The following is a 13,081-nucleotide window of genomic DNA, read 5'->3' as shown; positions in this document are numbered from 1 at the left end:
CCATGAACCGTGAGATCATGACCTGAGCTGAAGTCCGATGCTTAAACCGGCTGAGCCACCCAGGTGGCCCTACTAAATTAACATAATTAAATTAATGTTAATTAAAATAAGTTAATTTTTAGTGATGACTGTTTATCAACTGGCTTGCAAAATTCCTGCACGCTCCTGGGAGCACCACCTTTTTAGAGATGGGCTGAAAAAGCAGAGACAGAATTGAGAACCGAAGAAGACCAAAGAGGGAGGAAGCTGTGAAGAGCTGACCGCCTACTCCGTGTTGGTGTGGGTGGCGCAGTGTTCTTCCTGCACAGGGCACAGGGAGCCATCGCTGGAGGCTGAAAGCTCAGACCCGGGCTTCTGGGTCTCCTCCCATCGCCCCTCCTTGCCCTTCTGCCCCAGGTAGAGGGAAAGAGTGGGCCCGAGGAAAGCCCGCGACCTCTGCGTCTGTAAAACGGAGCAGTGAACGACGTGAAGTCAGGCAGGAGCCCCGGGCGCCGGGCAGGCCTGGCACGTGCTGGGGAGGGGTGAGGAGGGATCATGGCAGCGCTCAGACCCGTCCTCCCCTTTCCAGGCTTCTTGGCCCAGCCCACTGAGGTGAAGATTACGGGGGTCACCTGGCGCAGTGTGAGAGCTGGCAGAGGCAAAGCCGGCCACCTGCTCCCCAAATCCTCTCCTCCAAGAGACCCCCAATAAAGAGCCGGGAGGAAACCCCTGGGCCCCTCGGCGCTCCCCGCGGGAGAGCAATGGTTCTGGAAGCCGCACCCTCCCCGGATCCCTGGGGCGGCTGCTCGGCGCCCGCCGGGAGCCTCCGCCCCCTCCACCTCCTCCCGCGGCGAGGCGGCGCGCGAGCTGGAGCCGGTGCGCAGGGCCGCCCGCACCTCGTCCCCGGCCTGTCCCCGGCCCGTCCCCGCCCGGTCCCCGCCGCCCGCGCGTCCCTCCGCTCCCGCCCGCCGCGATCCGGCCTCCTGCGCCCGGGACCCGAGAGAGGTGAGTGCGCCCCGGGGCAGCGCGGGGTTGGGCCGGGACGGCGGGGCAGGCAGCGCGCGGATGACGGCGGCCCGGCCCAGGGGAGCACGGACCTTCAGCAAGGCCGGCTCCCTGACATCTCCTGCGGCGGAAAATTCAAAATCCAGTCTCCAGATAAAGGCCTTAGCTGGGAGTGGAGGAGGAGGAGGAGAAGGGCTGGGAAGTAGGTCCGTGTCATCCCAAGGTCCACACTGATAGTGCTTTGGGGGCCCAGGGACCTATCACGAGAAGGTGTGTCACGAGAGGGGCGTTTGGGGGTGCAGAGGGCCGGAGGGGGCCGCCCTGCCCAGGGCCCCCACGGTCCCCGCAGATTTCAAAAGTCCAACACCATCCAGGTCCCCGGGACACACACCCTGACCCTGCATAAGTGCAGCTAAGGCCCAAGGAAGTGCGCCGTGGGCGAAGTCCAAGGACCCGGTCCCAGACTGGAGACTTTCCTGATGGGGGGGGGGGGGGCGGGGGGGCGGGGAGGAGGGGGCAAACTAACGTCTCCCGAGTGCCTGCTGGTGCCTGGTGCTTCTCCAGGAGCATCTCCACTGTCTGTCTCCGCTCTTCCCCCATCCATTCCCTATGGCCCATTCAGCAGCCCCACATGGAGGGAGCTGGTCCCCGCCCCCCTGCCAGTACAACTCACACTCTAGCTGGAGAGACAGATCCACCTTGTTTCTCTTTCCTGCCCCAAACGATCAGAATCTAAGGGGGCACTCGCCACCAGCAATATACCCTTGGACTAGTGAGAAATTCTTAAGCCCCCCACCATCAATACTCAAAGGACCCCTTCTGTAGCCACAGCATCATAAACACCAGTCACTGGGAGGAATTCCAGGATGCTCCTGCCCCCTTGTGGGTTTCAGTTTAGAAGTCACCTCTTCCAGGAAGGCCACCTTGACTGCTGTCCTCTTGATCAGATGCTCTGGCACCTTGGGCTCCCACAGTATGGCCCTCCTGCCCTTCATCCTGTGATCATAGCTGCTCTCAGAGTATTGTCATTGCCGTATCACTCCCAGCTTTCCCTCCTAAGTCAGTTTCAAAAACTCAGCCACTCTAGTTCCATGTTAGTATATACATAACATTTTTCTTGATTTTACTTTGGAAACTGGATTGCAGAACCTCTATTCAGGAAATAGAAACTTTTCTCTGTTGGTCATCTCTTCTCTCTGGCCAGCCCGCACTGGCCCGGATGGCCCCTGAGTGGCTCTTTCGGGGGCACAAGGCAAAAAGTTACCCAGAGGTCCCCTGAGCCTCCCCCTCGGTCCAGATCCCATGGGCATCTTGGCTCTAGCACCGTCTCCTCCTGCCCCTCACCCTGGTTCCTGCCCCACCAGCTGGCCCCCCGGGAGCTCAGCTCCTCCCCTCACATCCACTTAGCCACACAAGCCTGCATGACAAGTGGAGGACGGCATGCAGGCCACTCACTGTCCCCTGGCTGTCTCCTGCTCCTCTCCAGGCTTCTTTTCTTCCCGTCCAAAAAGGCACACTGAGCAGTTTACTGTGCCCCCTGCCTTAGCAGATGGACCCCAGGCTCCTCTCCTTGTAGCAGCCCCGCCCCCCTCCACGAGAATCCTCTTAGAGAATCTCAGCCTCTCAGTGGCCACCCAGTTTCCACTCACTGTCCCCAGCACCGCACACAGCCCAGAATAGGATCTGGAAGTTCTAAGGAGTCAGGCCCGTCGCTGCCCCGGGCACACACTGTGTGCCCCTCTTGGTGTTCAGCTGGACCCCAGTGGTCAACTCCGGGATAGGAGGGAGAACCCCTCACTGACTTACGGTTCCATCCACTTACGTACAGTTCTTTTTCAAAGGAAATTGTGTTCCGCTCGCAGAAGTGGAAAACCAGTACCCTCTGCCACAAAATGAAGGTAATTAAACCAATAAAAACAAGGAAAACCAAGAAGTGTTGTTAGACTTCAATGGGCACCTGTTGCCTGCATAGCACACCTGAGTCTAGCTCTCCAGGTTACAAAGCGAGATTAATAAGAATTAAAGAATTCAAGACACACTAACACCCAGCTGAGACTTTCTCCTTAGTGCAGGAAGACGAGCTAAGGGAGAATTAGCTAGAGGTGCCTGGTGGCTCAGCCAGTTAAGCATCTGACTCTTGATTTCAGCTCGGGTCATGATGTCACAGTTCGTGAGTTCAAGCCCTGATCATCGGGTTCTGCCCTGAGGGTGTGGATCCTGCTTGGGATTCTCTGCCTCTTTCTGTGTTCCTCTCCGTCTTGTGCTCTCTTTCTCTCTCTCAAAATAAATAAAACTTTTTTTTTTAAAAAGAAAGAATTGGATAGTGAATAATAAAATATATGGCTAAACTACTCTCAGTCAGCACCTGCTGAGAGTACAGAGCACCACATAGAGCCTGAAGTGATACGGAACAAGCCTTCAGTTTACCTATCCTGGAAGGGCCACTTCCTCCAGGAAGCCCACCCAGATGTGCTTCCTTAACAAGCTGTACTCGTCCTGCTGTAAGGGTTGTTATATGCTTTACTATAATGGGATATTGGCTTCTATTCCCACTGTAAGTCCCATAAGAACCCCTGCCAGGTCTGTCTCAGTCACTTACTATCCAGGTATCTATCCCCCACAGGGCCTGGAGCACAAGCGCTGAATAGGAAGATGAATGAGTAATGATTGAATGACTGTGTTGACCTCCTTGACTTCGGTCCCCCTGGGCCTCTTCCCACAATGCCTTTCCTTCCTCCTCCTCCTCTTCCCTGTCCAAACCCCACACTTTTCATCCTTCAAGGCCCACCTGAGGGTCTAGATTTTCCAGGAGGCCTTTTCAACCCACTGAGCCCACCGGGATGTGTCCTGCCCTTTTGTATTCAATCCCTGGCAGTGCCTGTGCCCAGAGGAAATTCAGTTCCATGGTCCAAGGTGTTCCCCACACCTGCACGGGACAAGCAGAGTGGGTGACGTCACAGATGCTTCATGTCTACTGTGGAGTGAGTCAGCGTGGTTCTTCCCTCAGGGATGCAGCTGAGTCGGGTCTCGGCAGCTGTATGAGTTCCCTGCTGCTGCTGTAACAAATTACTACAAGCTTGGTGGCTTAAAACAACGCAAATTTAGTCTTGCAATCCTTGAGGTCAGAAATGGGTCTCATTTCCTTTTTCAGTTTCTAGAAACCTTGTAGAGGCTGCCTGCATTTCTTGGCTGGTGGTCAACTCCCATGTTCAAAACCAACAAGGGCTGGTTGCGTCTTTCCTACCTGTGGAAATTCCAGGATACTCTCCCCATCTTGAGATCCTTAAATTAATCACACCTGCCAAGTCCCTTTTGCCATAAAAGGGCAACACAGTCACAGGTTCCAGGGATCAGGACACGGACATCTTTGAGGAGGGGCATTATTCTGGCTGCCGTAATCGCTGTCCCTGGTGGTCAGAGGGCACTGTGGCTGGTGGTATAGTAATAATAATTGACATTTACTGAACACTTACTCGGGCCACAGACCGTTCTGAACGCATCACCCAGCACTCTGAGGTAGGTGCCATAGTTACCACCTTCACGGTACAGGTCAGGCACTGGGAGGTTAAATAACTTGGCAAGTGGCAGAGCTGGGATTTGAACCCACGCAGTCTGGCTCTGGTGCATCCTCCTGACCTTGGGGCTACACTCCCTCCCTGTCACCATTCTCACCTCCAAGATACCAGCCAGCAGCCTGCGAGAGGCCAGGCAAGGTCTGAAGCCCAACAACAGGAGAGGGAGAGTTTTCACCGAGATTTTCTGGGTGAGGCCCCATCTCTGGCCAGTCCCCTCCCATTTCAGCCCTCTCTCACCCCATTAGGGGTACCTAAGCCTATCTCGGGGAGCTGCAGGGAGCTTCCGATGGTTCTTTTTAGGGGCTCCAGGCAGGTGGCCCTGGTGCCAAGTACCAGTCAAATTCACCTCTGCCCTCCCCCCACACCCCTCCCCCAGGCATACAAGCCCCATAGAAGGCAAGTCTTATACAACAAACCAAAGAAACGAAACCACATTTCCCCAGCTCGCCATTACAAAGAAGCCTGTATATCTGAGCCAGAGGAGAACACGGAAGCCTTCCACAGGCACTCGGTGAAGAGGGGTGCCCTAACATTTATTGAGCGCCCACTAGGGGCAGGCATATTTCCAAGAGTTTTATACTCAGTAACTCATTTAATACAACAACCCTATGAGGTACTGTTATTATCCCCATTTCACAGATAAGGCAACTGGGGCAGAGAGCGGTCATGTGACTGTTCAAGGTCACACAGCCAGTATGAAGATTCAGTCCATTCTCCATGAACAGGAGAACCAAGGCAGAGGCTGGTCAAGGCTGGCTGAACAGTCCCAGCCTGACTCCCTGTATTTCAGTTGGCCAAGCCCCTTTTGTGCCTTCCCAGCATAACCTGCCCTCTTTGCACTTGCTAGGCTGGGCCCCTCGTTTCTATGACAATATATTTCTTTTTTTTTTTTTTTAATTTTTAATGTTTATTTATCTTTGAGATACAGAAAGAGACAGAGCACAGGTCGTGGTGGCGGGGAGGGGCAGAGAGAGAGGAGACACAGAATCCGAAGCAGACTCCAGGCTCCGAGCTGTCAGCACAGAGCTCAATGCAGGGCTCAAACCCATGAACCATGAGATCAGGAACTGAGCTGAAGTCAGACACTCAACCGGGTGAGCCATTCAGGTGCCCCTGTGACAACACATTTCTTGAGAACACTTTTATATTTCATCCTCACACCAATCTTTTTTATCACCCCCATTTTATTTATTTATTTATTTATTTATTTATTTATTTATTTATTTATTATTTAGAGTAAGCAGGGTTGGGGCAGAGGGAGAGAGGGGTAGAGAGAATCCCAAGCAGGCTCTGCACTGTCACAGAGCTTGATGCAGCCCCAGAACCCACAAACCATGAGATCATGACCTGAGCAGAAATCAAGAGTTGGATGCTTAACCGACTGAGCCACCTAGGCATCCCATTGCCCCATTTAAAAAAAAAAAAAAAAAAAAAAAAAAACAGGCACAGGGAGGCCGCATAACTTGCCAGAGTTCTCCCAACTAGAAAGCAACAGGTTTGGGATTTGAACCCGGACATTCAGATGCTACCCCCTCTCCCAGCCCCCAAGCCTGAGCAAGCCCAGCCTGAAGGCCTCCGCCGGGAGTCTGTAGCCTGGCATGCGACATGGGTTCCCCAGCTCTCCAGATGTGTGTGCTTGCACTTCAGCTGGACTTGTGCTGTCTTCTCCACCAGCCTCAGAGTTTCCTGCCTTTGGGTGGCTCCATTAGTCACACTCCGTCTGAGAGCCTGGGGATTGTCTGAGTGGGAGCGGAAACAACGTCGTATTAATCAGGTCAGTCTAATTAATCAGTTCAGGCCCTGCCGGAGTGTGGTTGATGCCAGAAAAGATAATTCACAGAAAAACCAGCTTCTTGCTGCTTGAAACTGTCCTGGCAGGAGCATGACTCCGCAGTGACAAACATTTCTCAAAAGGAGAGTCACACATACCCAAGTGAATAGCCAGGAAGCTCACAGCCACAGGCAGCACAGGGCAGGGGAATCTGCAAGAGGCAGCCATGTGCTATTGACGTAGCAGAGTGAGGAAGCAGGGACTCCTTCAGGGGATAAAGACAGATTTCCTCTGAGGCTGGCCAGCTGTGCTCATTGGAAGAACGAACTGGAAAAACAGTAATTTTTTTAAAGTAGATAATCTGTGCACATTCTAAATATGCGCATATTCTTCCATTAGTGTGAGTTTGCAGTGAAGACGCATCTGGCCTGTGCACTTTTGTGTCACTCAGGGTCTTGGCAGGAAGCGGACGCAAGGTCAAGCAGGGTGACCGAGGAGAGGTTAATACAGGGGACGGTTTTTAATGATGTGGGGATAGAGTTAAGGGAACCAGCGCAGGAGTCTGCAGCACCCTGGGCCTGGCGTCGTCACTGCCCCAGGCTGGAGGGGGCAGAGGAAGAGCAGAGTAGGACAGGGACTCCGGCAGGAGCTAAAAGGAAGCAGCCAACCTGAAGCTACCCTGGCAGGGGGATAAATACTCCCTCCTCCTCACTCTCTTGCCATCTTCCGATCCCAGTTAGTGCTTCCCATTGGCCAAACCCAACAGAAGCCAGAGGGCAAGGGAGGCCGGTGATCCGATCCAGGGAGCAGGATGGAGACGGGTAGACAGTGGATCTGGACGGGCCGATAAAAAGTCCTCGGCACTTTTCTGGCCCTCGGGAAACAATCCCTTTCAACCATCCCATCAGCTGCCATTTCCGGGCCCTTCAGCGGCCTCCCTAACCCAGACACTGGGAAAATGCAAATGCCGAGACCGAAATCCCATGAGAGACTGGAAAAGAAATGGACGTGAACGTCACTTATGCCAGGTATGGAGAAATTCTGACCACGTCTCCGGAGTCCAGCCCATTGTGGGAGATGATTGCTGTGGGCAAGGAAGATGGTTATTAGCGCGGTGTCTCAGATCAGCATTCCATGGGCCGTAATTTGCCATTCCCTGGGACCAGGAAGGTTCTGGAAAACAATGCATGCTTCATTTTAACATGGTGAGCTGTAGGTTGTTTGCAAGGCCAGTGCCAGGTTTTGTTTACAAAACAACAAATTCTACTGCTCCTGCCAATGACTGGGCAGCTTGACATCAAGAAAGGGCAGAAGTCGAGCCAGAAGCTGACGTTGCAGGCAGGGCGACGAATCTCTTTGCTTCCCCAAATCTAGCATCTTCTTAGGGAGAGCACAGCCAGAGATGCCAACCCCATCTTCCACAGGCCGATTCTGGATCTTTCAGTGAGTAGTATAGGTGCCATGCTGTTTGGTCTCTAAAGACTAAAGCATGAATCCAAACAGAGCTTTGCTTTAATCGAAGAGTATTTATCCTCGTGAGAGGTTCTGTGTTTGGAGGTCTGTAAGCAGAGACTGTGTGCTAGAAAAAGGCAGGGAGAGAGGGCCACCAGACACTGCCACACCGTTCCAACTCCAGGGGACACCATCCGGTCGGTTCCAGTGTGTATGGGCCCCCCGGAACCGTGCGTCGTGGCAGCCCGGACAGGATTCCCTTGGTAATAACCTTTCCACATGGCATGCGCGGTTTGTACCCCTGGAAGCCAGAATCCTGCATCTGGCAACTGACGATGGGCTTTAGAACACCCCACTCCTTTCCTGGGGGACGGGACACGATTGCTGCAAGAACAGCTTCCCTTAAGACTCTCTCAAGTCCTGCTTCAGACACTCAGAACCGAGTGGCCTCAGGTAATTCACTGAATCTCAGCTTCCTGATCTGTAAATTGGAGAGAATAAAACTACTTGGAATTCAAAGAGAGCAGCGTGCATAGGCACTAAGGACAGTAAGCATTCAAAAGACAAGAGCCGTGTAGAAGAGGGTATTGGGAGGAGACAATAATAACAGCTAACATCTACCGAACCCTAATATCTGCTGGGTGTCGAGCTAAGGGCTTTGCCTGATTTAATTGTGAAATCGTTTCAACCCCCTTTTGAAGGGGTGTCCCCATTTCGCACGTGAAGAGCTAGGCACAGAGAGGTTAAGGGACTTCTCCAAGGTCACCCTACTGATAGGTAGCAGAGCTAGGACTCTAATTCAGACACTGGTTTTGGAAGGCAAACTTTTTTTTAAAATTTATCTATTTATTTTGAGAGAGAGAGTGCACGCACACGCACGCGTGGGGAACAGGCAGAGAGAGAGAGAGAGAGACAGAATCCCAAGCAGGCTCCGCAATATCAGATGTGAGACTCGATCTCACTAACCAGGAAATCATGACCTGAGCCGAAATCAAGAGTCAGACACCTAACCCACTGAGCCGCCCAGGGTGCCCCTGGAAGGCATACTCTTTAACAAGTACTCTCAGCCTGGCAACTTTTGAAAAGCATATGTGCATTTTTATGGCCTGAATAGTTAATCCAGAAAACTCCATGTGTGAAGATGTTGCAAGAAGGAGGAAGATGTCGCACCAGGGGCCCCATCCAGCCTCTGCTTCCCCTGCCTTTCCTGCTGAGGTGTCCTCTGCCCTCTTGTTCACTGTCCATCTCCCTCCAGAGACTCCCCTAGGGGCCAGGTCACAAAGTGAGCAGCTTTGAGCCACCCAGAGGGGTTAGCAGAAGGTGAGATATCTCTCCATCTCTTTACGTCCCCTGCCTGCTCTCTGACTGCCCTCAGTCCTAACCCCTGACCGCCGGTCCTAATGACCAATGGCACAAGTCTGCAGACTCCCGCAGTGACCATTCCCAGACACTCAGTTCACAAATAGGAATGGGGTGCCGTCCTCTGAGCCAGGCGCTGGGCCGGGAGTGAGAGTCCTACAGAGAGACGTCTGTGCGCCAATGACCCCCGTGGACGGTGCAAAAGACGCTGAGAAGGGGTCAGGGGAGCAGAGCACAAATTGCCTGGAACAGTTGTCAAGGCCTGGTAGCAGAAGTGACTTCTGGGTCTTAAAACTGGGGCTGGAGTTCAGAAGATGGGGACAGGAGTTCTTGTGGGTGGAGGGGGACACAGGAGTTGATGTGAAGGAGCAGAGGTGCTGAGGGAACAGCTAAGGCTGGCTTGGCACAGACTGCTGGCTCTGGGCTCACCTGCCTGAGTTTGAAACCCACTGCCTCCACTTATTACCCGTGTGACCTTGGGCTCATTACTTGACCTTTCTGTCCCTTATTCCCCCATGTGCAAAATGGGGGTGATAATACTATGTACCTAATAGGGTCATCTAAGCCCTTGGCACAATACCACAAGCCCTGGCTGCTGTTTTTGCTGTTATCCCTGAGCCCGAGGGGCAGAGGGGGAGACTGACTGCCTCCTCGACTTCCCTCCTTGACCTCCACAGCAGGAGGTCTGTGTTGTGACTCAGGCACACTCAGGCCCTGGGAAGCACCAGCACCGGAATCCAGGAAGCAGCAAACCTAAGTGCAGACTCCTGGAGGGGGGCGCCCCGCTGAGGTCAGGGGAGGTGCCAGGGGAGGTGCCGAGAGGCTCAGGGCGGCAACGCGGTACCGCATTTACTGAGCGGCTACCGATGTGCTGGCGCTGAGGATAAGGACCCGCAAAGTACAGGAAGGTCGCTTCATGGACTCTTCTCTCAGCTTCCCCAGGGATGTGGCTGGAGAAGGAACCTTGTCCTTCTGCAGCCAAGACCAGTCTGGCCCACCCTGGCCACCCAGAGTCTGTTCCGGGGACACGGTTGTAGTGGGTGGGGAGTGCTGTGCCTCTAGGACAGGTCTGAGCCACTGCGGTTCCTCCTGGCAGGCGCCTAGCCTGTGGCCTGCGGTCAGAAAGGCTGGGTAAGGACCCGGCAGGGCTGGGTGTGCCCGACCGTCAGGAGCGGGAAAGGGGGAGAGGATAGAGGAAATCAGGGCACAACGAGGAGGAGGAGGGCCCGGCCAGGAAGTGGACCCGCCAGTGTTCCCAGACCACCCCTGCCAGCAGTGCCCACCCTGCTTGCTGGGCGTCGGCCCTAGGAGGGGGCGCCGACAACGCGCGGGGTGACTGCGACCCACACGCGGGCCCTTCACCGCGCAGGTAGGTCCCCCACCCCCGTTGCGCCCCCCCCCCCCAAGCTGGGCCTCTTCCTCTCGCCAAGGTCTTGGGGTCCCTGGCGCGCCCGCAAACTGCTTGCGGACAGCGGCCGCGTCCTGGGCACTGGCAGCCAGTTCCCCGCCTTCGCCGAAGCGGCCCCACGAGCGCGCGATGACGCTTCGGGCCACCTGTGCGTGCGCGGAGCGCAGCCACCAAGCGTGGGAGCGACCTCGTGTGCGCGGGGGATGGGGGGGCGGGGGGCAGAGCGCGGGGCGGGCACGTGCGGGAGCGGCCGGGTGTGCGCGCGCCGGGCGGGGCGGAGGTGGCCAAGTGCGGGCGCGCCCTGGGCGAGCAGTACGGGCAGACGTGGCTGCGGCCAGGCCCCGCCTGGCCTGGTGTCTGCCCCTGAGCGCCGGCGCGTCCCGGCCCCTCTCCGCGGTAGAGTGTCTCCTCCCGCGGTAGCTGCCTGGGTTAGCAGCCACCCCCTCGGCTGGCTCTGTGGCCACCTGGTAATTAACACACACACACACACACACACACACACAGCTAACCCTTCTTTTCCCAGAGCTCGGCAGCACAGGGGACCCAAGATTCAGCGTGGGCCAGGCTTTCCCTTCCTTCCCCCAGGCCTGCGCGGTGTCTTTTACGTGAAGGGCAGGTGTCCGGCACAGGGAAAGCTTGTCTGCGATTGGCCGAAGGAGTGCCCGGTTGAGGTTGGCAAGGCCACCTGCCTGGCAATCCGTGGGCCCGGGTACTCCTCAAGCTGGAGAACAGTGACGCGTTGGCCAAAAGGCACAGGAAGACACTTTGGGATTCAAGAGGAGAAAAAGAGGAGGGAGCACTGATTTGGAGCCAGAGGCAGGTCACTTCCTGTGGCTGGGCCCCTGTCAAATGGAAATAACTACTTTAGTGAGGACAAAAGAGATGTGAGAATGTTACAGATCTGAGATGGTGAGATTATGTTGTTCTCCCCGCAGGTAAGCTTCCAAAGAGAGGATGGTGGAAAAAGGATTCCCAAGCTTAACAGGGGATGCCGGGCTGGAACAGTGTGGATGCTATAATGAGAGCTCAGTTCCAGAGCGAGATGACGGGAGTGCAAATCTCAGCTCTTACTCTTAGGAGAGCGATCACCTTAGCAAATCAGCTACCCTCTTTTTAAGCCTCCGTGTGATTTTCTACGAAATGGGCATGATAGTTGAGCCTACTCCCTAGGGTGTTACGAGATCATACTGGAGAAGATCTCGCCTTGAAAGCCTTGCAGAGCCCCTGAGTGTTAGCTAGGAGTCTTATTATTACCGTCAGGTTGCACCCTTCTGGGTACAGCTCACACACCATAGGGAGAGAAGACTCAGGGAAACGGTAGAAAGCGGGTTTTATCTTTCCTAGCTGGCCGGTCTCAAACAAGATACCTTACCTCTCTGAGCTTTAGTATGTCGTGGGAAAAATGGAGATTATTATATCCACCTCACAAAGTTGTTATAAAAGTTAAAATAACCATATGAGTGAAACCAGCACATGATAAGCCCTCACCTGATTTTGGAGAAAAAGAATACTTGTGTTCCAGTTTTTACTGCTGCCTAACACACCAGTTTAAAGATAATGGCTTAAAATAACAGTACTCAGCTATTTTGCTCAGGAAGCTGTGATTTGGGCAGGGTTTGGTGGGCGTGGCTTATCTCTGCTCCTTATTGCGTCAGCTGATACGGCCGAGCTGGCGCCAGAGAATCTTCTTCTGAGATCACACACTTGTGTGATCCTGGCTGCCAGCTGGGACTGGGGCTAGGGTCTTGGTTCCTCTCAATGGGGCCACTCCAAGAGGCTGCTTGGGCCTCCCCATGACATGGCGCCCAGGTTTCAAGAGCAACTCTCCCAAGTGATAGGAAATGGGGGTTTATAGTCTCTTCAGCCGTGGACTCAGAAACCAGCACAGTGTGTTTCCACTTCATTCTACTGACCATGTAGCCACAGAGACCACCACCATTCAAGGGGGAGGGGACTTAGACTCCATCTCTCAATGAAAAAAGCATCAAACGATTTCCAACTATCTTGACTGTACCACAACTTGAAAGTCTTTTTTTAATTTTTTCTGGGTGCCATGGTGACAAATTAATTCATCCTCGCAAAGGAGAAGACCAGCAGAGATCCAGATATCCATAACGAGGGCCTTATCACAGAGCCTGTTTCGGTCACGGTCACTTTCTTGGGGCCTGGTTCCGGAATGAGGGAGCAGGCCTCCTATACAGTGGCTTCTCTAGGATCTGTTTCCCGGGAACCTCTCTGCTAGCCCCTTGTCTTTAAAACCAGAGGGAGAAGCCAGGCAGGGGATAATTTGGATTCAGAAAAGTAGATTCTAGCAGGTGGCCCAGGCTGAGTATAATGAACATCTATGTAGCGCTCAGTTCCCTGGAGAAATCTGTTTGTTTTTCATGAGGGTTGCTGCTTGGGTGCTTGGGGAGTGACTGTTGTCCTACATTATTAGGTTATTAACTGATGGGTTGGAGCCCCGGGGGGTGGGGAGGCAGGAGGCCAGAGAGGGCAGCAGGCCCTAGGAGTCGCCATGGCAACCTTCAGGTC

General features: G+C 54.3%; 1 protein-coding gene across 2 annotated transcripts in view; it reads left to right on the top strand.

Moving 5' to 3' along the window:
- Window positions 1–246: 246 nt before the first annotated feature.
- GPR68 (G protein-coupled receptor 68) overlaps window positions 247–13,081 on the top strand; it is a 33,083-nt gene continuing 20,248 nt past the window's right edge. Inside the window, exon 1 of one of the 2 annotated variants that reach the window (XM_060620556.3) lies at window positions 247–984. The gene's annotated coding sequence lies outside the window, so the exon portion shown is untranslated. Of the gene's footprint in view, window positions 985–9,949; window positions 10,511–13,081 lie in introns of those variants that run through there. The other variant, XM_060620557.3, reaches the window with a different exon arrangement.

Source organism: Panthera onca, chromosome B3 (genome assembly GCF_046562875.1).
Source record: "Panthera onca isolate mPanOnc1 chromosome B3, mPanOnc1 haplotype 2, whole genome shotgun sequence".
Taxonomy (NCBI): domain Eukaryota; kingdom Metazoa; phylum Chordata; class Mammalia; order Carnivora; family Felidae; genus Panthera; species Panthera onca.
This window is presented reverse-complemented; position numbering and strand designations above follow the sequence as displayed.